Genomic DNA, 21,077 nt, shown 5'->3' on the forward strand with positions numbered 1-21,077 from the left:
GCACATGTTTTGCATGCTGAATGTGCCAAGTTCAATTCCTGGTTGCATCTCCTGTTTGAAGGAGCTCAGGTAGGAGGTGATGGGAACTGGTCTTTATGATGGAGGAAGGAGAATGGGCATGGCTCAGTAGTAGAGCATCTGCTTTCCATGCAGAAAGTCCAAGAGTAATTCTGTGGCATCTCCAGGTAGGGCTGGGAGAGACACCTCTTTAAAACCCTGGATGGCCCCTGCCAGTCAGTGCAGACAATACTGGGCTAGGTTGGAAAACTGCCTGACCTTATCTGTGGCTGATTACTATGTCTCAGTGCAGCTTTAAACCCCAAACTTTCTGCTCGCAGTCTGACACTTGGGCACACTGGTTCACAGCTCATGTTTCCCTTCTAGGAGGTGCCATGTGGTTTTGGTTCTCATGCCTTTGCCAAGAATAGGGATCTTTCTGGGAATGGAGCTAGAAAGGCATTTCATTTCATTTTAATTTTTAATTTAAAAACCCAATTCTGATCTTTACAACTCAAACCAAAATGTGAACTGAAACACAATTGTCCTTCGGAATTTGCACTTCTCTAAACTTTGCAATGAATTTTCCCAACCAAACAAGGTGTACACAAATGCATATATTAGGGGGATGTGTGCATTAAAAATGCATGCATTAATGAAAACAGCAAACAAAAATAAATTCTATTAGGAAAAAAATGCTTTGCAAAATGGTGCTGATTGGTCAAAGTTGCATAGAGAGCCAGTGTGGTGTAGTGGTTAAGAGCGGTAGTCACGTAATCTGGGAAACCGGGTTCGCGTCTCCGCTCCTCCACATGCAGCTGCTGGGTGACCTTGGGCCAGTCACACTTCTGTGAAGTCTCTCAGCCCCACTCACCTCACAGAGTGTTTGTTGTGGGGGAGGAAGGGAAAGGAGAATGTTAGCCGCTTTGAGACTCCTGAAGGGGAGTGAAAGGCGGGATATCAAATCCAAACTCTTCTTCTTCTTCTTCTTCATACAGAAATGTGCTATGTGTATGTGCAGACAAATATTCACAAGAGTTAAAAATATATATAAATCACACATTCCTGCATAAATGTGGCGTTTGGGGAAGGCTACACCCCTAGTTTAACAACAAAAAAACCACCCTGCTGGATTTGACCAAAGACACATCTAGTCCCGATTCTGCCTTCACAGTGGCCAACGAGACGGCCAACAAGTAGGACATGAACACAACAGCCCCTCTCCCTCTTGTGATCCACAGCTACTGGCATTCAGAGACACTACCCTCCTACTAGAGGCTGCACATAGCCGAGGATAGGGACCTCAGGGCTGGGGAACAAATAAGAACCTCCATGTTTCTCTCTATAGCTTTTGCAAGTCTTCCCAATCCACACACACATCTGAACCACACCCATGATTTGCACCCTCCTTGAGTGTTTTTGCCTTGCTGGAAAATATACTTGAATGCTAATACAGTGGTACCTCGGGTTACAGACGATTCAGGTTACAGATGCTTCAAGTTACAGACTCCGCTAACCCAGAAATAGTACCTCGGGTTAAGAACTTTGCTTCAGGATGAGAACAGAAATCGTGCGGCGGTGGTGGGGCGACAGCGGGAGGCCCCATTAGCTAAAGCAGTACCTCAGGTTAAGAACTGTTTCAGGTTAAGTACGGACCTCCAGAATGAATTTTAACCTGAGTTACCACTATATTGCTTCTTGGTGTAATGCAGGCTTCCTCAAACTTGGCCCTCCAGATGTTTCGAGACTACCATTCCCATCATCCCTGACCACTGGTCTTGCTAGCTAGGGATTGTGGGAGTTGTAGGCCAAAAACATCTGGAGGGCCGAGTTTGAGGAAGCCTGGTGTACTGGATGGAGGGCAGAGATGGATGCATAAACGTGTGTGGTAACTATCTTACTGTTGTTGCTCTGCCTCTCACCATGTCCACTTTTTGCCTCTAGCAGTGCCCACTTCTGACTTTGGGCTTCTAGAAGGTTGCCCAAAAGGTAATGTGGCTCTTGGCCTGGAAAAAAAGGCCGCCCACCCTTAGGGAAGGGATAAATCTGTCAATTATGCTCCTCTCAGTTTCTCATTTTTCCAGTCTTAAGTTCAGTTCTTAGCTTCAGTTCCAACATGGTTGTTCAATATCAGTCTACTTTATGGTTTCTCCAGCTTCACGAATCCTGTTTCGCAGCTGCAACTCCTCTGATACTGGAGAAGCAGATGGGTTGCCTTCTGGATGTTCTCCAAGGTCTGTTGCTTTTTAAACAAATGTTCTTTGTAGGGGAGAAAAAGCTTTTTATTTTTTTTAAGCTACTTCAGCTATATAAACAACTTGTTTGGAGAAGAGGGGGAGTGGAGCCTCCAATCCTAGGGCTTGATCACACCTTTCTCTGTTATGACAATATAGACTGGGATCCTTGGCTGTTTAAAAACCCAAGACGATTACAACTGAATGAGGAATTCTGCTATTTATTTGAAGCTAATGTTTTGCTTCACACTTTATTGCCCACTAACTGTCTTTCCTCTGTATCTATTAAACCTGTTGTGAGCCATTGAGAAAATACCATTTTTTGTCAGTGGGGAATAACGTAATCAGAAATGTTACACTTATTAGATTGCTTCCTATCCTGGGTGGTCATTCATTCTTAATAGCCCTTCTTATAGTCCCAAGTAGCAATAATGACTTGCGACTAATAAAGTTTCTAATGACACTATCCAAATTACATAGCAGTGGTGCTGCTATAAATTTGCTGGGAAAGCATTAGCTATTTGAAACTTCAAAACAAGCTGAAGAAGTTCTGCACTTCCCCCCTTTCTTTTCCTCATTTAGTACAGATGGGGCACATCTGGAGGGAACCTGAGAACACCGGGAGGTCTAATTACCGTCGCAAATTGTGAAGCATGTTTCGCTATGCAAATTGCACTTAATTGGCCTAGTCAAAAAACCATTTACTTTCATTTTCTTACTGATGGTCCGAGATCTATCACCGTGATATTATAAATAAGAACAAATATTGTAATAGAATGAAGGGGTTTATGTGTCAAAATTCCAGAAAGCTAATCTTTGGAACTTTTCTTCTCCATCCCCCCCTTTTTTGTTGTTTTGGTTTTCATGTAAATACAAGAACAACATATAAGTACAGAAACTTGTTCAGTGGTATGTTCTTATTAAGTTTCATATGCAGTGCACTATGTTGGGAACTTCAGGCTTGAACAGTGCCTTCCAGACCCCTCTATCTGGCCTACAGTACTCTATCCAAGCCACACTCCCTTCCCCCACCCTTCATTGGCCCTGAGTTAAATTCCAAATATTTTTGTTTTTTTCTAGTTGCAATGTGCCCTTGGCATCTGAGAGTGCCTCTTACTTGTCTGAATAGAGGCTAGAAAGGGTGTGTGTTTGTGTACAAACTAGCCTACTTCTCAAAGGTAAAATTTGCATCACTTCTGCCCCTTGTCCTACCCACTGCTGCCATGTGGCCCTCAGAAGGCTGTCCCGGAGGGAATGTGGCCCTTGGAATGAAAAGGTTTCTGCATCCCTAATATATGGAGCAAATTGCAATCTGACACTGAGGCACCACTGCTTCTCCAGAAACATAAAGAGGGCTGTGCATTGTCCTTTGGGAATAGCTAGCGCACAGTATAACTAAGAATGTAAGACAAGACTTGTCCAGCATCCTGTTCTCACAGTGACCAACCAGATGTCTGTGGGAAGCCCACAAGCAGGACCCAAGAACAAGAGCATTGCAGTTTCAAGAAACTGGTATTCAGAGGCCATCATTGCCAGTAGCTATTGATAGCCTTCTCCTCCATGGATTTGTCTAACCCTCTTTTAAAACCATCCAAGTTGGTGACTATCACTGCCTCCTGTGGACTCCCATAGTTTAACTATGCACTGTGCAAAGAAGTACTTTCTTTTGACTGTACTGAATCTTCCAGCAGTCATCTTCATTGAATGGCCCCAAGTTACAGTGTCATGAGACAGGAAGAAAAGCTTTTTCTCTACTTTCTCCATGCCATGCAAAATTTTATAAATACATATTATGCTGCCTCTGCAAACACAGCCATTTTTAATTCTAATAGTTGTGCTTTTTCAACACCAATGCCTACTCACAATCCAATCTAGCTATAGTTAAGCCAAGTTCATTTGCTTAAAGTGCCTTTTTAACTGCCCTCCCCCCCCCAAGAAAACTATGCCACTGATTAGTAATATTTAGTTCTGAACTCCAGGGTTGGAAGGCAGCCAGAGATACCAGATCTTACTTTTTTGCATTCTTCTCCCCTTCCCCCGAACCACCTTTAAAAAGTTGCATTTAAAGTCAAACTTCAAAACAAGGGAAGAGATTTTGAGCAAAAGTAATTTCCTTGACTTTTTTTTTTTTTGGTAATTAAGTTAACTCAAGGGCACAGCTAATATTTAGGACTTCCAGATAGTCTGCTGGGTCATTAAATAGCTTAATTGGAAGACAGGTTTTCTGAGAACACGCACGAATGAGGCCAAGTATATTGGCTGGAAGAGGGGAGGAAAGTTGGTGTCTTTGTGAAACACTGACGACTGAGCACAATAAACACATCAGAAGTCTTTATTAGCTACCCCCTTCCATGGTTTTCATTTGTGAACATTCCAGTTGGGTAGTGATTGCTAGGTATTTAGTTCACCATTCCGTACCTGTTCATCTTTAGATTGTGTGCTCAGACTCAGACCACTGTTGTTAAATTTCCATGATCTCGCCCACTATGGCAGTTTGCAAAAACAACATTGTTGTTTTCAATTCTGCTGATGGTGGAGTGATCACTTCCTACGTAATGGCTTTCTGTGTGCCTGTGCCTGTGTGTATTTCACTATTTATAATATGGCTGCTGTTATTGATTATCCACCATCAAGTAGCCATTGCCCCCAAGCAGTTTCACCCCAAAGCCTTATTTACTTGGGGTAGGAAACAAACAAACAAACAAAAGTAAAATCATTGTCTGTGTGTGACACAGATAATCAACAAGACATTCCCAATTGGGGGGGGGGAATCCCATTGCAACACAGCAACAAATTCAGTCATCTTACTCACCCTCCCTTCCCCTTCTTGCAAAGCAGTGAACGGCCACCTGCAGAAGAACAGGTGGCAAAGTCAATTGCTGCAAAATACAGAGAGAACATCAGAATTATTATTTTTTTAAAAAATGACCAATATTTTTGGATTATAGCATGTGTGTGAGTCTGGAACAAGATGATGTTCGCTGATGATGACAAAAGGAAATACATTAAGTACATGGTTGTGATTATATTTCAGCCATCCAAACAATGAAATGATGTAGAGGCTTGGTGAACAGAGCTGGCTGTATTTCTCCTTAGTATTTTGCAAAAGTGAAGCTGACAAAGCTTTCATACAACGATGTATGAGATTGCGACTCTGAGAATTGTTCTTTTGTTTAAAAATTACTTGCTTATGTATATATAAGCCGCTAGCATTAAACATTGCTACTTTAACATCCATCAAGCACAAATCATGAAATGAAGAGCTATGTACAAAGAGAGACAGGATAAGAAGCATAGCAATGAATGTTAAGAGTTACCACAATCACCTCAGGAGAACAGAGTTCAGTGGAATACACATTTCAGCACAACTGATCTGAAGGTAATTCTATAACAATGGCAACCAACAAGGTAATATTTGTATAAGAAGTAATAGTTAAATATGTCCTGGGTTTGAAAACAGTGCAATTGATTTTGTCAGATACCTCCCCCTTTTAATTCCGTATTTTTAAAGATCTCTAGCAGTTGTATGGAAACCAACCAGCTGATAGGCGAATAAGAGAATTGCTTCAGACCTTGCATCCGTATTTGATTATTATGAAATTCTCTACTATCCCTATTGATCACTGATAGGTCACAATTAGGGTTTCCATATTTCAAAAAGCTTTTTTTAGGAAGACTCCAAAGTTGTTGAGCTTTATTTTATTTTTATTTTTCACAAAAATAACCCACGGTTTTTTTGTAATGTCTGGGAGGTCCCAGATGTATGGCAGCCCTTAACTGGGCAGATTTGTCCCCATTAATTCATAGGAAATGTATAATTTCAAAATGAACCTGATTTACACAGTTTGCATGACTTGTGAGAGGGATGATGGAAGTAGTAATCCAACCACATCCGGAGAGCTAAGTTTGGGAGAAAACTGCACAATATCATTACTCCTGAAACTGCTTCTGTAACCCCAATCCTCACGGCAAAAGTAGTATTTTTTATTTTATTTTTATGATATTGTTTGCTTTTATGCCATATACTTCTTAGAGTTAAAATATTGTTTTACAAATGCTTTTAAATACATGACCAGAATTTACATACTCTTTACTAGAACAAAAGACCTCCAAGTGATTTGAAATAATGTCTAATAATAATAATAATAATAATAATAATAATAATAATTTATTATTTGTTCCCCGCCCATCTGACTGGGTTGCCCCAGCCACTTTGGGTGGCTTCCAGCATATATAAAATATATACCAGTAAACTATCAAACAAATGTTAAAAGAGAATTAAAATATAAAATAAAATGATTCTCACTATTCATGAGTAATTGGGGGAAATTGAGTTATACAATATTTTCATTGATGTTCTGCTGGCTTGGTAAATCAAGTGACCAATCTTCTAATATCACTGTTGTTGTTGTTGTTGTTGTTGTTGTTGTTGTTGTTGTTATTATTATTATTATTATTATTATTATTATTATTATTATTATTATCATATCTGTATACCACCCTATACCCACATGTCTCAAGGTTGTCCACAACATAAAAATACAAAATACATAATAAAAATATAAACAAAAGCAACACAATAACCCCCACCGACATCGTAAAAGGGGATTGGATGTCAATCAGACAAAGACCTGGTTAAAGAGGAATGTATTTGCCTGGTGCCTAAAGGTGTACAATGAAGGGGAAAGCATTCCACAAACAGGGAGCCACTGCAGAAAAGGCCTGTTCTTGTGTTGCCACACTCCAGACCTCTCATGGAAGAAGCACATGATAAAGTGCCTCAGAAAAAATGGTCTCAGGGTGTGGGTAGCTTCCTCTGGAAAGAGGTGACCCATGAAATATTGTGGTCCTGAGCTGTTTTAAGGCTCTATAAGTAAAAACCAGCACTTTGAGTTGGGCCTGGAAACTAGCTGATAGCCAGTGTAGTAGGACCAGGATAGGTGTAATATGCTCAAACTGTCTTGTCCCTTGTCCATATGGAGGAGATGACTGCACAAAAGTTGTCTGTGTCTCCTTGCTTAGGATTTTCTCTGTTTCCTCTTCAAGTATTGACTATGCCTAAGCTCCTCATTATACTAGGATTCAATTATCAGCATTATCTCATACCGATTAATTTTTAGTTCAGGCTGACATCTCATAATATGAAGTGGGGTGGGGGAAGAATTCTCCCTTTCTTCATGCTTTTTTTTTTCAAAAGCACACTTAAAAATTGTTACTGTAATAAGCAGCAAACTTGGCTCCTTCATAGCAGCTATCTGATTTTTTTTCTTTTCCTGACAGGAAAGCTCTCGCCACCCCCTTGTGCGCACACCCCTTTTAAAGCCCGTCAGTGAAAAATGACAACAGGCAGGAATGAGAATTTGTTTTCATTTGATGGGGACTTCCCGTTGCTGAATTGTGGACGCTGTACAATAATCAACAAACTTGCAGCAAAGTCCAGTGGGCTTTGCCAAATCCCTTTTACTCTTCAAGTTCTTGTTTACGTGCCAGCTATAGGTAGCTTTGATCAATGTCAAAACACGAAAACAATAAAGCAGAAGGAAATATATGGCCAAATACCTGAAGGCGGCACAGAGGAAATACCACGGGTGCAGTTGAGATAATTTATTGACTACGGGAGGTGGAGGAGGGAAAAAGAAAGAAACCTGATGATGTAAACAACTGCTGAGATGGATTGAGTCTGTGGGATTAATTTGTGGAATCTTCAGGTTGATTGACTGCCAGTTTTGAGTTTAGCAGAGGACACCCGTATATTGATGAGCTGTGGCAACTGACTCCATGGCAAAACTTTAGTAGGCACATATATAGTAGTGGGGCAGTGCAAAATTATGTGGGTCAGGAATTTGGATGGGGAAGAAATTTGATTCCGTTTGCATTTAAATACTGATATATTTAATTTACCCATTTCCTAAATGAAATGCAAACCAAAACACAGCCATCCTTCAAAATATGAAGTTCTCTGAATTTTGCAATGCAGTTTTCCAGCCGAGTAATGTGTAAAAATGCACATACAAGAGTAAAGTGCACATATAAATGCATATATTAGTGAAAATAATGTACATAAATGCATTATGTTGGGGTAATGATTTTGCAAACATGTACATATTGAGGGAATTTTTCTATAAGAGTTTGTACAATTGGAAATTTTTGCAGAAAATATTGATGAATTTTCATTATGACATTTATGTATTCTTTTAGATGCAGATTGATATGGAAATGTGGGGAACTGGAAAAATGAGAAACTGAGAAAAATTGAAATTGACAGATTTGCCCATTGTTGGTCAGGGCTATTGTTATTTCATTTACAGCCCATCTTCCCTCCAGGGAGCTCAATGTGATATACCTTGTTGTCTCCCTTCTCATCTGAGTCTTCACCACAAGCCTACGTAGCCTAGGATAGAAGTCACCCAGTGAACTTCATGGCTGAAGGGTGAGCTGAATCCTGGCCTCCTACCATGTCCTAGTTTTCAACATGTTCCTTGCTTGGGCACTGTAGTGCTCAACCTATTTCCAATATGGCTCTAGTCCTACTTACTTTTGGATCCCTGTTCAGCTGGTTCCCTAATAGATTTCCCTCCAGAGGTCAATGTCCCTTCCTAGAGTGAAAAAGGGATTGTGAGAGCCAACTCGCAGAATGGGACAAAGATAGAGTGAGCTGTGAATAGCACAGCAGGAGCAGGTCTTCCAGTTGCTCAGCCCATTGAGGAAGCCTCACCTGGAGCAATCTGCGAGGCCCAAAGAAAACCATGTGACCTGCTCCAGATGATTGCAATTGAGAGCCTTCCGAGCTGGGATGTCAGGGACAGGCAGGAGTCTGAGGAGGAGGGGGATGTATGGGCAGAGGGAGCGGGGGGTAGGAGGATGGTCAAAAGGAAGGGGCCAGAGATTTGTGGGTTTCTGTGGCACCTGTGAGGCAGGTGCTGAAACTGGTGGTACAAGGGAGTCACAAGGAAGAGACCAGGCAGTCAGAGATTGGGGGGGGGGAGAAGGTGCGATAAGAATTGCAGGGAATATCCCCACCCCACCCCTCTCCAGTCGCCATGCACAAGGAGGGACTTAAACAGATGGGAGCAACGGGAGCTGCCACACAGGATAAGTTGCTGGTTGCTTGTGCATGCTGTGTCAGAAGAGGCAGTTTGAGAAAGCTGAAAAGGGAGTGTTCATGCTGCTGCTCCAACTGTCTGGGTTGGAGCACAGAGCTGTAGAGACAGATCGCCTTTGCATTTAGTCAGCAGGGGTGGTACGTATAAACCTTGCACCTTAGGAGCTGATATAACCAAATGCTTTGCCAATAAAGAAATAAACTTCCAAAGGCCTGTCCTCATTGGGCTGGGTGTGCTCAGGACAGGATTTGGCTGATCTCTTTTCTGTACACTTCTTTGGTCAACCTTGAGTCCTCTCCCTTTATGAAATGACCTACTGACACTGCTCATGAGGGTCAGCTACTGAGGGTTCAGGTGCTATGAGATACAAAGCTTCTACTAGAATGAGATACAGAGCTACTACTATATTTCTCTGAAGTGGGATACTATCTATGATAGGATGAGGAATTGGATACAGGCTGTACACCATGCTGAAGTTCATTCAAGATTTGGTTGTGCAGAAATCCCTTGAGACTTGAAGTTTATTTTTAAAAATAGCAGTGAAGAAATTTCCTGCAGTCTTGGTGGGGGATGTATGAAGGATATTGGCATTCTGGCTATGTGATTGTCTTATGAAGCGATTGAAATAGTGGTGATACAATGGAGTTATGAAAATTTATGCAATTTTGCTTAGAAAATTAATATTTGCAAGAAATTTCCATGAATACATTGCATTGTAGCATGAGTTATGTAACTAATCTACAAGTTTCTGTACACGCTTTCCATTAATATACACATTTTGGTGTGCATCCTTTGGTTGGAGACTGCATTGCAGAAATCAGAGATGTGAATTGTGAAAGAGGCTATGCTTCGGTTTGCCAGTTGATTTACTTAGCGCAAATCTGTAAGAAGTCTCCATTAAAATATGAACCACACAAATGTCTCCCTCATCCCTAGCCAGTTCCACATCTCCTTGGCAGGCTTATTAAAATAAAGTTTCTGTGTTGTTGTTTTCATTTATATGCCACTTCTGAGTTCTCTTTCTTCTGGAAAAACCCACAATCTCATGAAAAGTTATAATGGCCAAGGACATTGTAAGTTAAAGGAGGTGACAGAAATCATGAACATTGATGACAATGGTGGAGTTTTATGAAAATGGGAATGAAAGGGAAACTGTTAATGAAGAAGTCCACTATCTATGGAATTCCAGAAACAACTATAGATTGTGATTGTATGTTTAACTTTTCACCTTCTCCTCCTCATCTACTTTAGAATGGTGAGCACAAGAGGCACTATAGGAAAGCTGATAGACATATTGTGCTAAGGAATTTGAAAGGTTGCACCTATGAAACAGCCCCCCCCCAATCTCCGTTATTCCCTGGAAGCAGCACAGGTAGTACTATGGATTTCCCCTCGGTGAGGGGACCCAACATTTAGGCTGCAAACCTTTGAACAGTTATGCAGAACTCAGTGGGATTTACTTCTGAAAAATATGTGCATCATAATGGACTGAACAAGTATTTGTGATGTTAGCAGCTACTATACACCAATACCTCCTACACCTGCATCTCAAAACTATTTGCATGACTTGTCACCAATCCATTTTACACCAGGGAAAAAAGCGAGAATCACATAGTTTACTTGCTTATTTTATTAAACAAATTATAAACCATTTCACAGCATAGAGCCATTGAAGTGGTGAACAGGGTAAACAAAGTTGTGTGTCTATCAAGAGAATCGGCAACCATTATGTATCTCTCACTTCTGGGTGGTTGTTTTGTTGGTAATGAAGTAAAAACTAGAAGATGAGTGTGAAGATTTTATGATTACTTTTTGAATCTGGAGTCTTTCTTCTGTTTGCTTTTATTATACAGTGAGGGAACATCTTTCTTAAAGTATCACCTCAAGGAGATGAATTGTTTAATTCTAAATGGAGTTGCAAAGAGTAGAGGGAAAGAAAGCTTTTGGGGGGGAGGGGCACACCTGTTTCTATAACTTGGTTGTTCCACCCAAACATGACTTTTGTAGAGGTGTCAAAGTGGCAAATTTATTAGGGTAAACACAATAGCAAATACAAGTTGACCCCGAACCGACTTTTCACAGTTTTCATTGATTGCATAAATGGGTTTGAGAGATTTGATTTTCAAGCAAAATACCCATTTAGCAATCAAGCTGTCACTAGTTGTCCATGCAGGAAATGAAACTCAATGTCAGATCGGCCCTCAGGGAGCTATAAGAAACGACTTTAATATGCTGATTCGGCTGGAGAAAAGCCATATATTAATATGAGGAATTCTAATTCCTACTTACACATATAGAAAGCAGATAGATAAGAACAGACAAATCTAAAGAGTGTGATAGCCCTGTAAACTCTGCCCCTGTGAGTCTAATTTGGACCACCAGGCCATTTCTAGCAAATTCTACCCACGTGCCAATCATATGACATAAATTTGACATCACCTGGAATGTAGTCTCCTCTCTAAAGGTAGGAGTCATATCTACTGCATCACCTACAACACTGCATGCCAGGAATGCTGTTTTCCAAAAGTTGCCTAGGTGGGAATGTGGCCTTTGAACTGAAAAAGAGCAAGGGGAAATGGTCACAGGTAAAGCACAATGTCTATCATCTACCACTACATATATTCCAAATGTATTTTGAGGTCTGGCCTTGGAGATGAGAAGCAGGTTCTTTGGTATTCACTATATTATACTATATCTATACCTTGTCCTGAACCTTGAAGAAAGGGCAAGATGCACAGGATTGTGTAGTGGCAGCGTATTCAGCAGAAAGATTTCAAATTATTTTATACTGCAGCTGTGCAAAGGGTATGCAATTGACACTCTGACAAAGCCTTTATTCATAAGAGGCGTATCTCCAAATGCAGCAGCCCAGGAGAAGATGAAAGGAAACTGTACAATAAAGAAAAAGGCACAAATAATTAAAATAGCAATGTAGGTATCACCTGCGGTGATAACAGACCAGTTTGGTAGCCAAGCTCAGGCCGTGTCAGCCAAGAAGCTTCAAAATCGGTTTAACAAAGTTCTTTGGCAGATGAAAGAGAAGATTTGAAAGAGAGCCCTGCAAATGTCCTTAAAATGAGAAAATAAAAGGTGACGAATCATTGTGGTTGAGCGAAAGCAGCAAGAATTTAAAGACTAATGGAGGAGAAAGGCACTGTGTTAGCAACCACTCTTTAGCAAGAGAAAGCAAACATCCTCATTTGTGCATAGAGAGGAACAGGTAGTGTTTGAGTGCATTAAAGATAGGATTATGGGCAGGGCCGGATTAAGAGCTTTAGAGAACCCAAGCATTGGAAAGATTATGTTGCTGCCCATTCCCAATGTGCAATTCAAAATAAAAACATTTTTTATTTTATTTTTTTTGCAATTTTGCAGCCCTGGACTTCTGGAATAGCTTTTGGGTGGTAACTTGATGGGGCAGATTGTCATTGGATTCTGCAGGAGCGTTTGGGATTCTTGTTATTGCATGGTGCAATAGTAAAATTATGAAATGTCAGAATTTCTTGCAATTAAAAACAAAACAAAACATGGTGGGAAATAAAAAATAGGCCATTATTTCAAAATTCTCCTTATATCAGATTTTTTTAAATTTCTTTTTATTGAATTTCATTTAAATAACCAAAAGGAAAAACAAAACAACAGTTACAGAAAAAAGAAAAAAAGAAAAAATATCCATACATAACATAAAAATAACGTCAATTTCCATTACAGTTCCTTGTCTTATTCCTTGAATCTTTATATCTTTAAATACTTAGATCTTTCCTCTACACACCTATTGACCTCCTTCCCTCCCGATTTTGGGCTTCTTAATACAAATTCTTTCTTTTTCCTGCAGCTAAGAGTTGTTAATGGTTTGCGCATCATAAGATTTATATCAAACCTGCAGTAGTTTTTAAGCTTTTGTAATTTCCTTCAATATATACCATAAATTTATTCCAAGCACTAATAAACTTTGTATTTTTTTGGTTTCTAATTTTTTGCGTCATTTTTGCTAGTTCAACATATTCAAATAATTTTGTTTGCCAATCTCTGACCGTTGGGGTATTTGAGCTTTTCCAATTCTGTGCAATTATTATTCTAGCCGCTACTGTCGAATATTGGAATAGTGTTTTATTCTCTTTTGTAACTTCACCCCCAATTATTCCTAGTAGGAAGGCCTCTGGTATTTTAGGGAAGGTATATTTAAGTATTTTTTTTAACTCGTTATAAATCAGGTCCCAAAATTTCTTCATTTCCTCACAGGTCCACCACATATGGTAGAAATTACCTTCTTTGATTTTACACTTCCAGCAGGCCTTATTTCCTGTTTTGCACATTTTTCCTAATTTTGCTGGTGTGATGTACCACCTATACATCATCTTTTCTAAATTTTCTCTAAGTATGACGCATGCCGTAAATTTCATCCCATAACTCCATAATTTCGACCACTTTTCATATTCTATATTGTATCCCAAGTCCATTGCCCATTTTGTCATAACCTCCTTTATTTCTTCATCTTAGTATCCCATTCCAATAATATATCATACATTTTGGATAATAACTTGGTTTTGCCGTCAATTATTTCTATCTGAAATTTGGATTTTTTTCTCACTTATCCCTACTTTTTTGTCTTCCATCCATATTGCGTTTATTTGATGATACTGCAGCCAGCCTATTAATTTATCTTTCAACTCTTCATATGTTCTCAATTTCCAGCCACTTTCTGATCTTATCAGTAGGTCTTCGTAGGTCAATCTTTCTCCTTCCATGTTTGCTTTTTTGGTTGTTAGAATGTCAATTGGTGATAACCACCAGGGTGTCTTCCATTCTAAAAGTTTTTTGTTTTTCTCCCAAACTTCATATAAAGGTAAAGGTAAAGGTACCCCTGCCCGAACGGGCCAGTCTTGACAGACTCTGGGGTTTGTGCGCCCATCTCACATCTATTGGCCGGGGGCCAGCGCTGTCCGCAGACACTTCCGGGTCACGTGGCCAGCGTGACAACGCTGCTCTGGCGAGCCAGAGCCGCACACGGAACGCCGTTTACCTTCCCGCTGGTAAGCGGTACCTATTTATCTACTTGCCCCCGGGGGTGCTTTCGAACTGCTAGGTGGGCAGGCGCTGGGACCGAGCAGCGGGAGCACACCCCGCCGCGGGGATTCGAACCGCCGACCTTTCGATCGGCAAGCCCTAGGCGCTGAGGCTTTAGCCCACAGCGCCACCCGCGTCCCCAAAACTTCATATAGTGGCCCTCTAATAATATGACTTGAAAACCCTTTATGTACCTTTTCTTTATTTAGCCACAAGTAGGCATGCCAACCGAACCTATTGTTGAAACCCTCTAGGTCTAACAGATCAGTATTTTCCAAATTGATCCAATCTTTGATCCAACAAAGGCAGGAGGCCTCGAAGTATAATTTCAGATTTGGCACAGAGAATCCCCCTCTTTCTTTTCGATCTGTAAGTAATTTAAATCTAATTCTCGGTCTTTCCCCTTGCCATATAAATTTCGAAAGAGTTTTCTGTCAATCCTTAAACATTGTGGAACCTCTCTTATATCAGATTTCACCAAAAGCTAAGATCGTCAGCTAAGCCTCACCCACCCATCCCAGGAAAGAATGATGTGAAAATGATGAGCCAAACAACAGAGAGACTAGTTTTTACACAATTTAACCATTGTATATGTATTTTTTAAAATCACACACAAACATCACACCTGCAAAAACCTGCCAAGTACACTGGCAGAGAAGAACCAGTTCTGGTATAATTACAGACCAAAAGTGAGCCATTCCACTGATCCCTAACCACTACACAAACATAATTTTTGGCTAGTGATATAGTTTGGACGTGGATGGCGCTGTGGTCTAAACCACTGAGCCTAGGGCTTGCCAATCAGAAGGTTGGCAGTTCAAATCCCCATGATGGGGTGACCTCCCGTTGTTCGGTCCCAGCTCCTGCCCACCTAGCAGTTCGAAAGCACACCAAAGTGCAAGTAGATAAATAGGTATCACTCTGGCGGGAAGGTAAACGGTGTTTCCGTGCGCTGCTCTGGTTCACCAGAAGCGACTTAGTCATGCTGGCCACATGACCTGGAAGCTGTCTGTGGACAAACGCCGGCTCCCTCAGCCAGTAAAGCCAGATGAGCACCGCAACCCCAGAGTCGTACGTGACTGGACCTAACGGTCAGGGGTACCTTTACCCAAGGTTTCCATACATGAAAATATATGTTTCAGGGGGACCATAATGCAAATTAAGCATTACAACCTCTGAATTCTTCCCTAGCCCAGATGTTACTCCAAGCTGAAGAAGAATTCCTCACCTACCACATCCTATAGACCACCCCAAGCCCCTCCATCTGATCCTGTCATTACCTATTCCTGCATCCCCTCATCTGCCCCACATAACACATATCATGGTGTCAAACATCAATATGAGTTTCAGAATCTACATGTTGTCATCACAACAGCTTTGTTGGGTAGATTAGCCTAAGAGAAAGCATCTGGCTCAAAGGCATTGTGGCTCAGCAGAATTTGAACCCTGGTCCCTGGTCAGACACTTTAATCACTACACCACATTTGCTACAGTACTGCTTTGCATAATGCAAAGTTAAAACTATGGAATTCAGTCCCACAGGGTAGTGATGGATACCAGCTTGGATGGCTTTAAGAAGTTGTGACAGATCTCTGGGCTATCAATGGCTATGTTCTATCTCAACTGCCAGAGGCAGCATGCCTCTGAGTAATAATTGTTTGGAATCACAAGGGAGGAGAATGCTGTTCCACTCAAGTCCTGCTTGTGGACTTCCCATGACCATCTAGTTGGCCATTGTTAAATCAGGATTTGAGACTAGTGGGGCCTTTGGTCTGATCCAGCAAGGCTGTTTCCTATGTGCCTGTGATTTTCTGATGTAGACCTACTGTATGCAATTTGTGACTCACTTATCCAAACCCAGCCCCGCCAGCTATGCATCACAGCCCACCAGGGCTGTTTCTTTTTCATTCATTCTTGAAATATGAAATCTTGCAAAGCATCTCATGTGTGGCTTGTGGGCTTTGTTCAGTTTGGTGTCTCTCTGGTCTGGTTTGAAGGCAAACTTAAACTGCTACTGTGATTATACATTTTCTCACCCCATACCAGTTAACATATTATGAGTGACAGAAACATACCGGGGAAAAAGATCTGTCATTTGCAAGAAGAAAATGTCTAATGTCTCTCTAATGCATCAAGAAAGGTGGGTATATTTTCAGCATCCCAGCTCCCACCTGAGAGGACTTAAGGAGACGTTTCATACAGTTTCTATATATTGGAATATATTTGACTGTTATCGTGTTCTTTCTTGTTAATGTCCTTGTAACAAATGTTACATATTTATTCTTGTTCATGCTTTGAGAGTCCATTTAACTTTTGAATGAAGGGAAGAACACTTAGAGGAGCAGTCAGAGATGACATAATATTGTTAAAAAGCTATCATTTCTTCAGACCCATCTGGTGCTACTGCGGCAGCAATGTGCTGCAAGCTAATAAAATTGCTATAAGAGATAGGGAAAACCAGCATTGGGAAGCAACTTTCTTTCTTTTCCCTGCCTTTTAAAAGTCTTTCTGCATTTGTTTTATAGTCAGAATTAATTTTTCCCTGTGTCATCAGAACCACTGTTTAAAGCAACTTATTGAAAAATATATGTGTCAACTGTGTGGACTGGCATAGATTAAAGAATCTCCTGGATAAGAGGGTCGTGCAGCAAACCATGCTCGACCTTAAATCCCAAACAAGAACTGTGGTTTGCAAAGCATCTTCTGGGGAGTATTGAGTTTCATTTTATGTCTCACATTCATGCAACCTGTTTCTAGCCTCCATCCAGACAGGAAAGAAACCCAATCACAATTAAGCAACACAATCAAGGCAGGCAAAAGCACTTGAGCTGTGAAGCATGGCCAATGTGGAATGTGGCTTAGAGAGAGGGAATGCAGCCTGGGGACAGTTGATTGGGCCAAATAATTCTGCACCTCTGCCCCAGTACTGCATTTCCTTCCACATTCCTCCCCAGATCACAGTGTCTTCCTATGTGCTATTAGTCTTTTTTCAAAGAAGAGCAGGTCATTAAGATACATTACATGGAATCTATTATTTGACACACTGGCAAGTTGATAGTTACTTCATTCAAATTATATAATCAAGAAACTTTGATGCTTAACAAAATTGAAAAGGTTTCTCTCTCCCTCCCTCCCTCCCTCCCTCCCTTTCAGTATTGTCACAGCCCAGGCCAGCCGCAAAATGGTCAGCAGCAATACAGACAACTCATTTTATTTATTTATTTTGCAAGAAACCATTTTGTTTCAGTTATGTCATTAACTGAGGTGAACTTGAAACCCAGCGGTTAGCCGAAATGACAGGGAAGATTTTCCTCGTGTCTTAATTGTGGAGGCCAGTCGCGCTGATGGTTAAGGAGGATTAGCAAAATCGTGCCCAGAACAGACAGCCTTTGTTTTCACAGTGCCAATGCATACGGGTTTCGATTGAGCCAATGTGTCTTAATGTATGTGTGCATGAATCGCTTTCGGCACCCCGTCGCTTCAATCATTGCTGTACAGGCACAACGCGCCACACGAGACTTCCTCCTGCTGTCATGTGGCTGCATCGCCTCCTGTAATCTTAAATAGCCACCTGAGCTCCATGTGATAGACATTTTATCTCATCACTGATTCAGTCCTTGCCCTTTTCAGAGGCGGCATTGTCAGATTTATCCAGAACTGCTGTATGAATTAAGATTTCAGATGGAAAATTCTATCTGGCATTCATGACTAATTTCTCTTCCACCTCCTTTCCCCCCTCTTGAGCCTCCCAGATTATTTATAACCCATGTGGCAGTGATGTCAGAGATACAGCAAATGGGGAGGTAGGCATGGAAACAACTCTTCAAGTATGTTTCTATATATTTATACATCAATCACAGCATCTAGACAGCTGGTATAGTTTAGTGTAGTGGTTAGAGTGTTGGACTAGGACTTGGGTGACCTTGGGCCAGTCACTACCTCTCAGTGTGGTGTTGTGGACTAAATGAGCAGGGACACTGCTCCTTGGTGAAAACAAAGGGGGGAATATTACTGCAATAAATGATAATAAAGTAATAATTTATGAGCGTCGTTTTCATTACACCAGTGATAAAGGTAAAGGCAAAGGACCCCCTGGATGGTTAAGCCCAGTCAAAAGCGACTATGGGGTTAAAGCACTCATCTCGCTTCAGGCCGTGGGAGCTGGCATTTGTCCACAGACAGCTTTCCAGGTCATGTGGCCAGTATCACTAAATCGCTACTGGTGCACAGGGGACCGTGATGAGTGCCAGAGCGCACGGAAATGCCATTTGTGATTCGAGGACCCGATCCCTGCTTGGGGAATAAAGACACGTGGACACAGAATGTAAGGTTAATGGGTAAGGTAAAGGCCACAAATTTATTGATTACAGCATGTGAGAAGGTATTGGCTGAGGCATTGAACCAGGGAACATTAGACTCCACCCACTCATAGAGGGGTGGGTCTGAGGAGGGGTTGACCACCAGTAGGGGAAGCCTGTTGATGCTATTCCAACTATAGGCTCCCTTCCTGATGTCACTGAGGGTCGTGCCATGGCCCCCCGCCACACAGGCATCGGACAGGATCCACGACTGCCGGATTCCTTTAGCGGAATACCCAAAATTGTCGGGGAAGGCAATGGCCACACCTTGCCCCCCGAAACACCATTTACCTTCCCTCCACAGCGGTACCTATTTATCTACTTGCACTGGTGTGCTTTCGAACTGCTAGGTTGGCAGGAGCTGGGAAAGAGCAACAGGAGCTCACCCCAATCAGATTTGAACTGCCGACCTTCCAGTCAACAAGCCCAAGAGGCTCAGTGGTTTAGACCACTACTACAGGGACGCAGGTGGTGCTGTGGTCTAAAACACTGGGTTTCTTGGGCTTGTCAATTGGGAGGTCTGCGGTTCGAATCTGTGTGATGGAGTGAGCTCCCATTGCTCTGTCTCAGATCCTGCCAACGTCAGTGATATCATTACATTATGTCTGCAAGCAGTGATGCAGCAGTAGATTTTGAAGCACAGGCATGGCAGAGTATGAACTTTAGTGGAACAGAGGGGATGCTGAAGGTTTAAAGGGAGGGCGTTGGCCAGATATGGGGGAAGGGCAAGGGGGTAGGCAGTGTTGACAAGAGAAGCAAGCAGGGATGGCCTCCATTTACAATAAAGGAATAAATGATCCACATGTTTCCTAAGAAATGCTCGGCTGCTGAAACACTGGAATAAAAGAATCGGTGAACTTTTCCTTAAAAATTATACGAAGGGCTTTGTACTTTGTATGCCAGTTTCACCGTTTCTTTCACCTGGTGCAGGTATTTTATTTTCAGGATAAACAGAACTCTCTTTTTACACCTACACACACCACTTTTAATTGTTCTCCAAGACGTGGAGGAAAAAGGAAAATGGGACATTCTGGGATCAAATCAGAAACTGGGATGGCTTCTGTAACTCCAGGCATGTCCTTGGAAAATGGGGACACTTGGAGCACCTGTACTTTGATGAAGGCTTATATCTCCTGTAACTGGGACCCTAGCCCCTGAAGGCATCCATTTTGGGCATGTCAGTTTCTTACCAGCTCTCCACATCTAAAACACTTCTGCTTAGAAAAACAAATAAACCAATTACATGCAAAACTGAACAGCATAGATTCAGCAACCACAACAACCTGAAGTCAGTTTGAGTTTTAGCATAAAAAAGAAAAGGATATTTACTGTAATGCAAATTTTCACTTATAATTAAAATGCAAAATATATTGCAAAGGGATGTTATCACTTCAACTACTAACATGAAGTAGGAACCCCATCAAAGGAAACAGGTATCCAGCCTCTGTGTGATCGTTGCTCCTATTCTTCGACTTCCTCTGTGCTAATCTGACACAAACATAAAAGCCTTTTATCACATCAATCTCTTGCCAAAGCACTGGGGGTCTGTAAGTTATCTTGGGGCTCCAGCAGATGATGTCATTGTTCATGCTCTGACAGACGTCCTAGAGCTATGGTCTTTCTCTACAACACCTCTTTCTGTAAAGTAGGCCAGTCTTCTTATTTATGCTGTCATTTTCAAAAGGGGCCTGAGGCTGAACTAACAGAATATTGCTAGATTAAAGTTAACAAGAATAATAGTAATAATAATAATAATTTATTATTTATACCCTGCCCATCTGGCTGAGTTTCCCCAGCCAGCCACTCTGGGCGGCTCCCAATCGAGTGTTAAACACGATACAGCATTAAATATTAAAAACTTCCCTGAATAGGGCTGCCTTCAGATGTCTTTTAAAGATAGGATAGCTGCTTATTTTCTTCACATCTGAAGGGAGGGCATTCCACAAGGCGGGTGCCACTACCGAGAAGGCCCTCTGCCTGGTTCCCTGTAACCTCACTTCTCGCAATGAGGGAACCGCCAGAAGGCCCTTGGCGCTGGATCTCAGTGTCTGGGCTAAACGATGGGGAATGTTGAATCTGAACTGTGTTGATGAGGTGGGATTTGAGCTAGACAGAGTGGTGGAGCTACGTGCTCTGGCACTGGGAGCGGCGCACATCCGGGGGCATGGCGCATGTATCCCAGGGGGCATGGCGGGCCACCCGCGGGTGATATGGCGCACATCCCAGGGCATGCGCAGCGAGCACCGAGTGTCCTGGGGGTGCGCAGAGCGCTGAGCGTCCCAGGGGAGGAGGGCAGCCACGATGGCACCCCCCCGGAT

The 21,077-nt window shown here is 41.8% G+C and overlaps 1 long non-coding RNA gene across 1 annotated transcript; it reads left to right on the forward strand.

Moving 5' to 3' along the window:
* The first annotated feature begins 1,807 nt into the window (after positions 1–1,807).
* On the forward strand, positions 1,808–9,037 carry LOC309523841. Its single transcript, XR_014215661.1, has 3 exons — positions 1,808–2,231; positions 5,474–5,610; positions 7,512–9,037. It is a non-coding gene; the product is annotated as an uncharacterized lncRNA (long non-coding RNA).
* The last annotated feature ends 12,040 nt before the right edge of the window (positions 9,038–21,077 follow it).

Source organism: Podarcis vaucheri, assembly GCF_965113315.1.
Source record: "Podarcis vaucheri genome assembly, chromosome: Z".
Taxonomy (NCBI): domain Eukaryota; kingdom Metazoa; phylum Chordata; class Lepidosauria; order Squamata; family Lacertidae; genus Podarcis; species Podarcis vaucheri.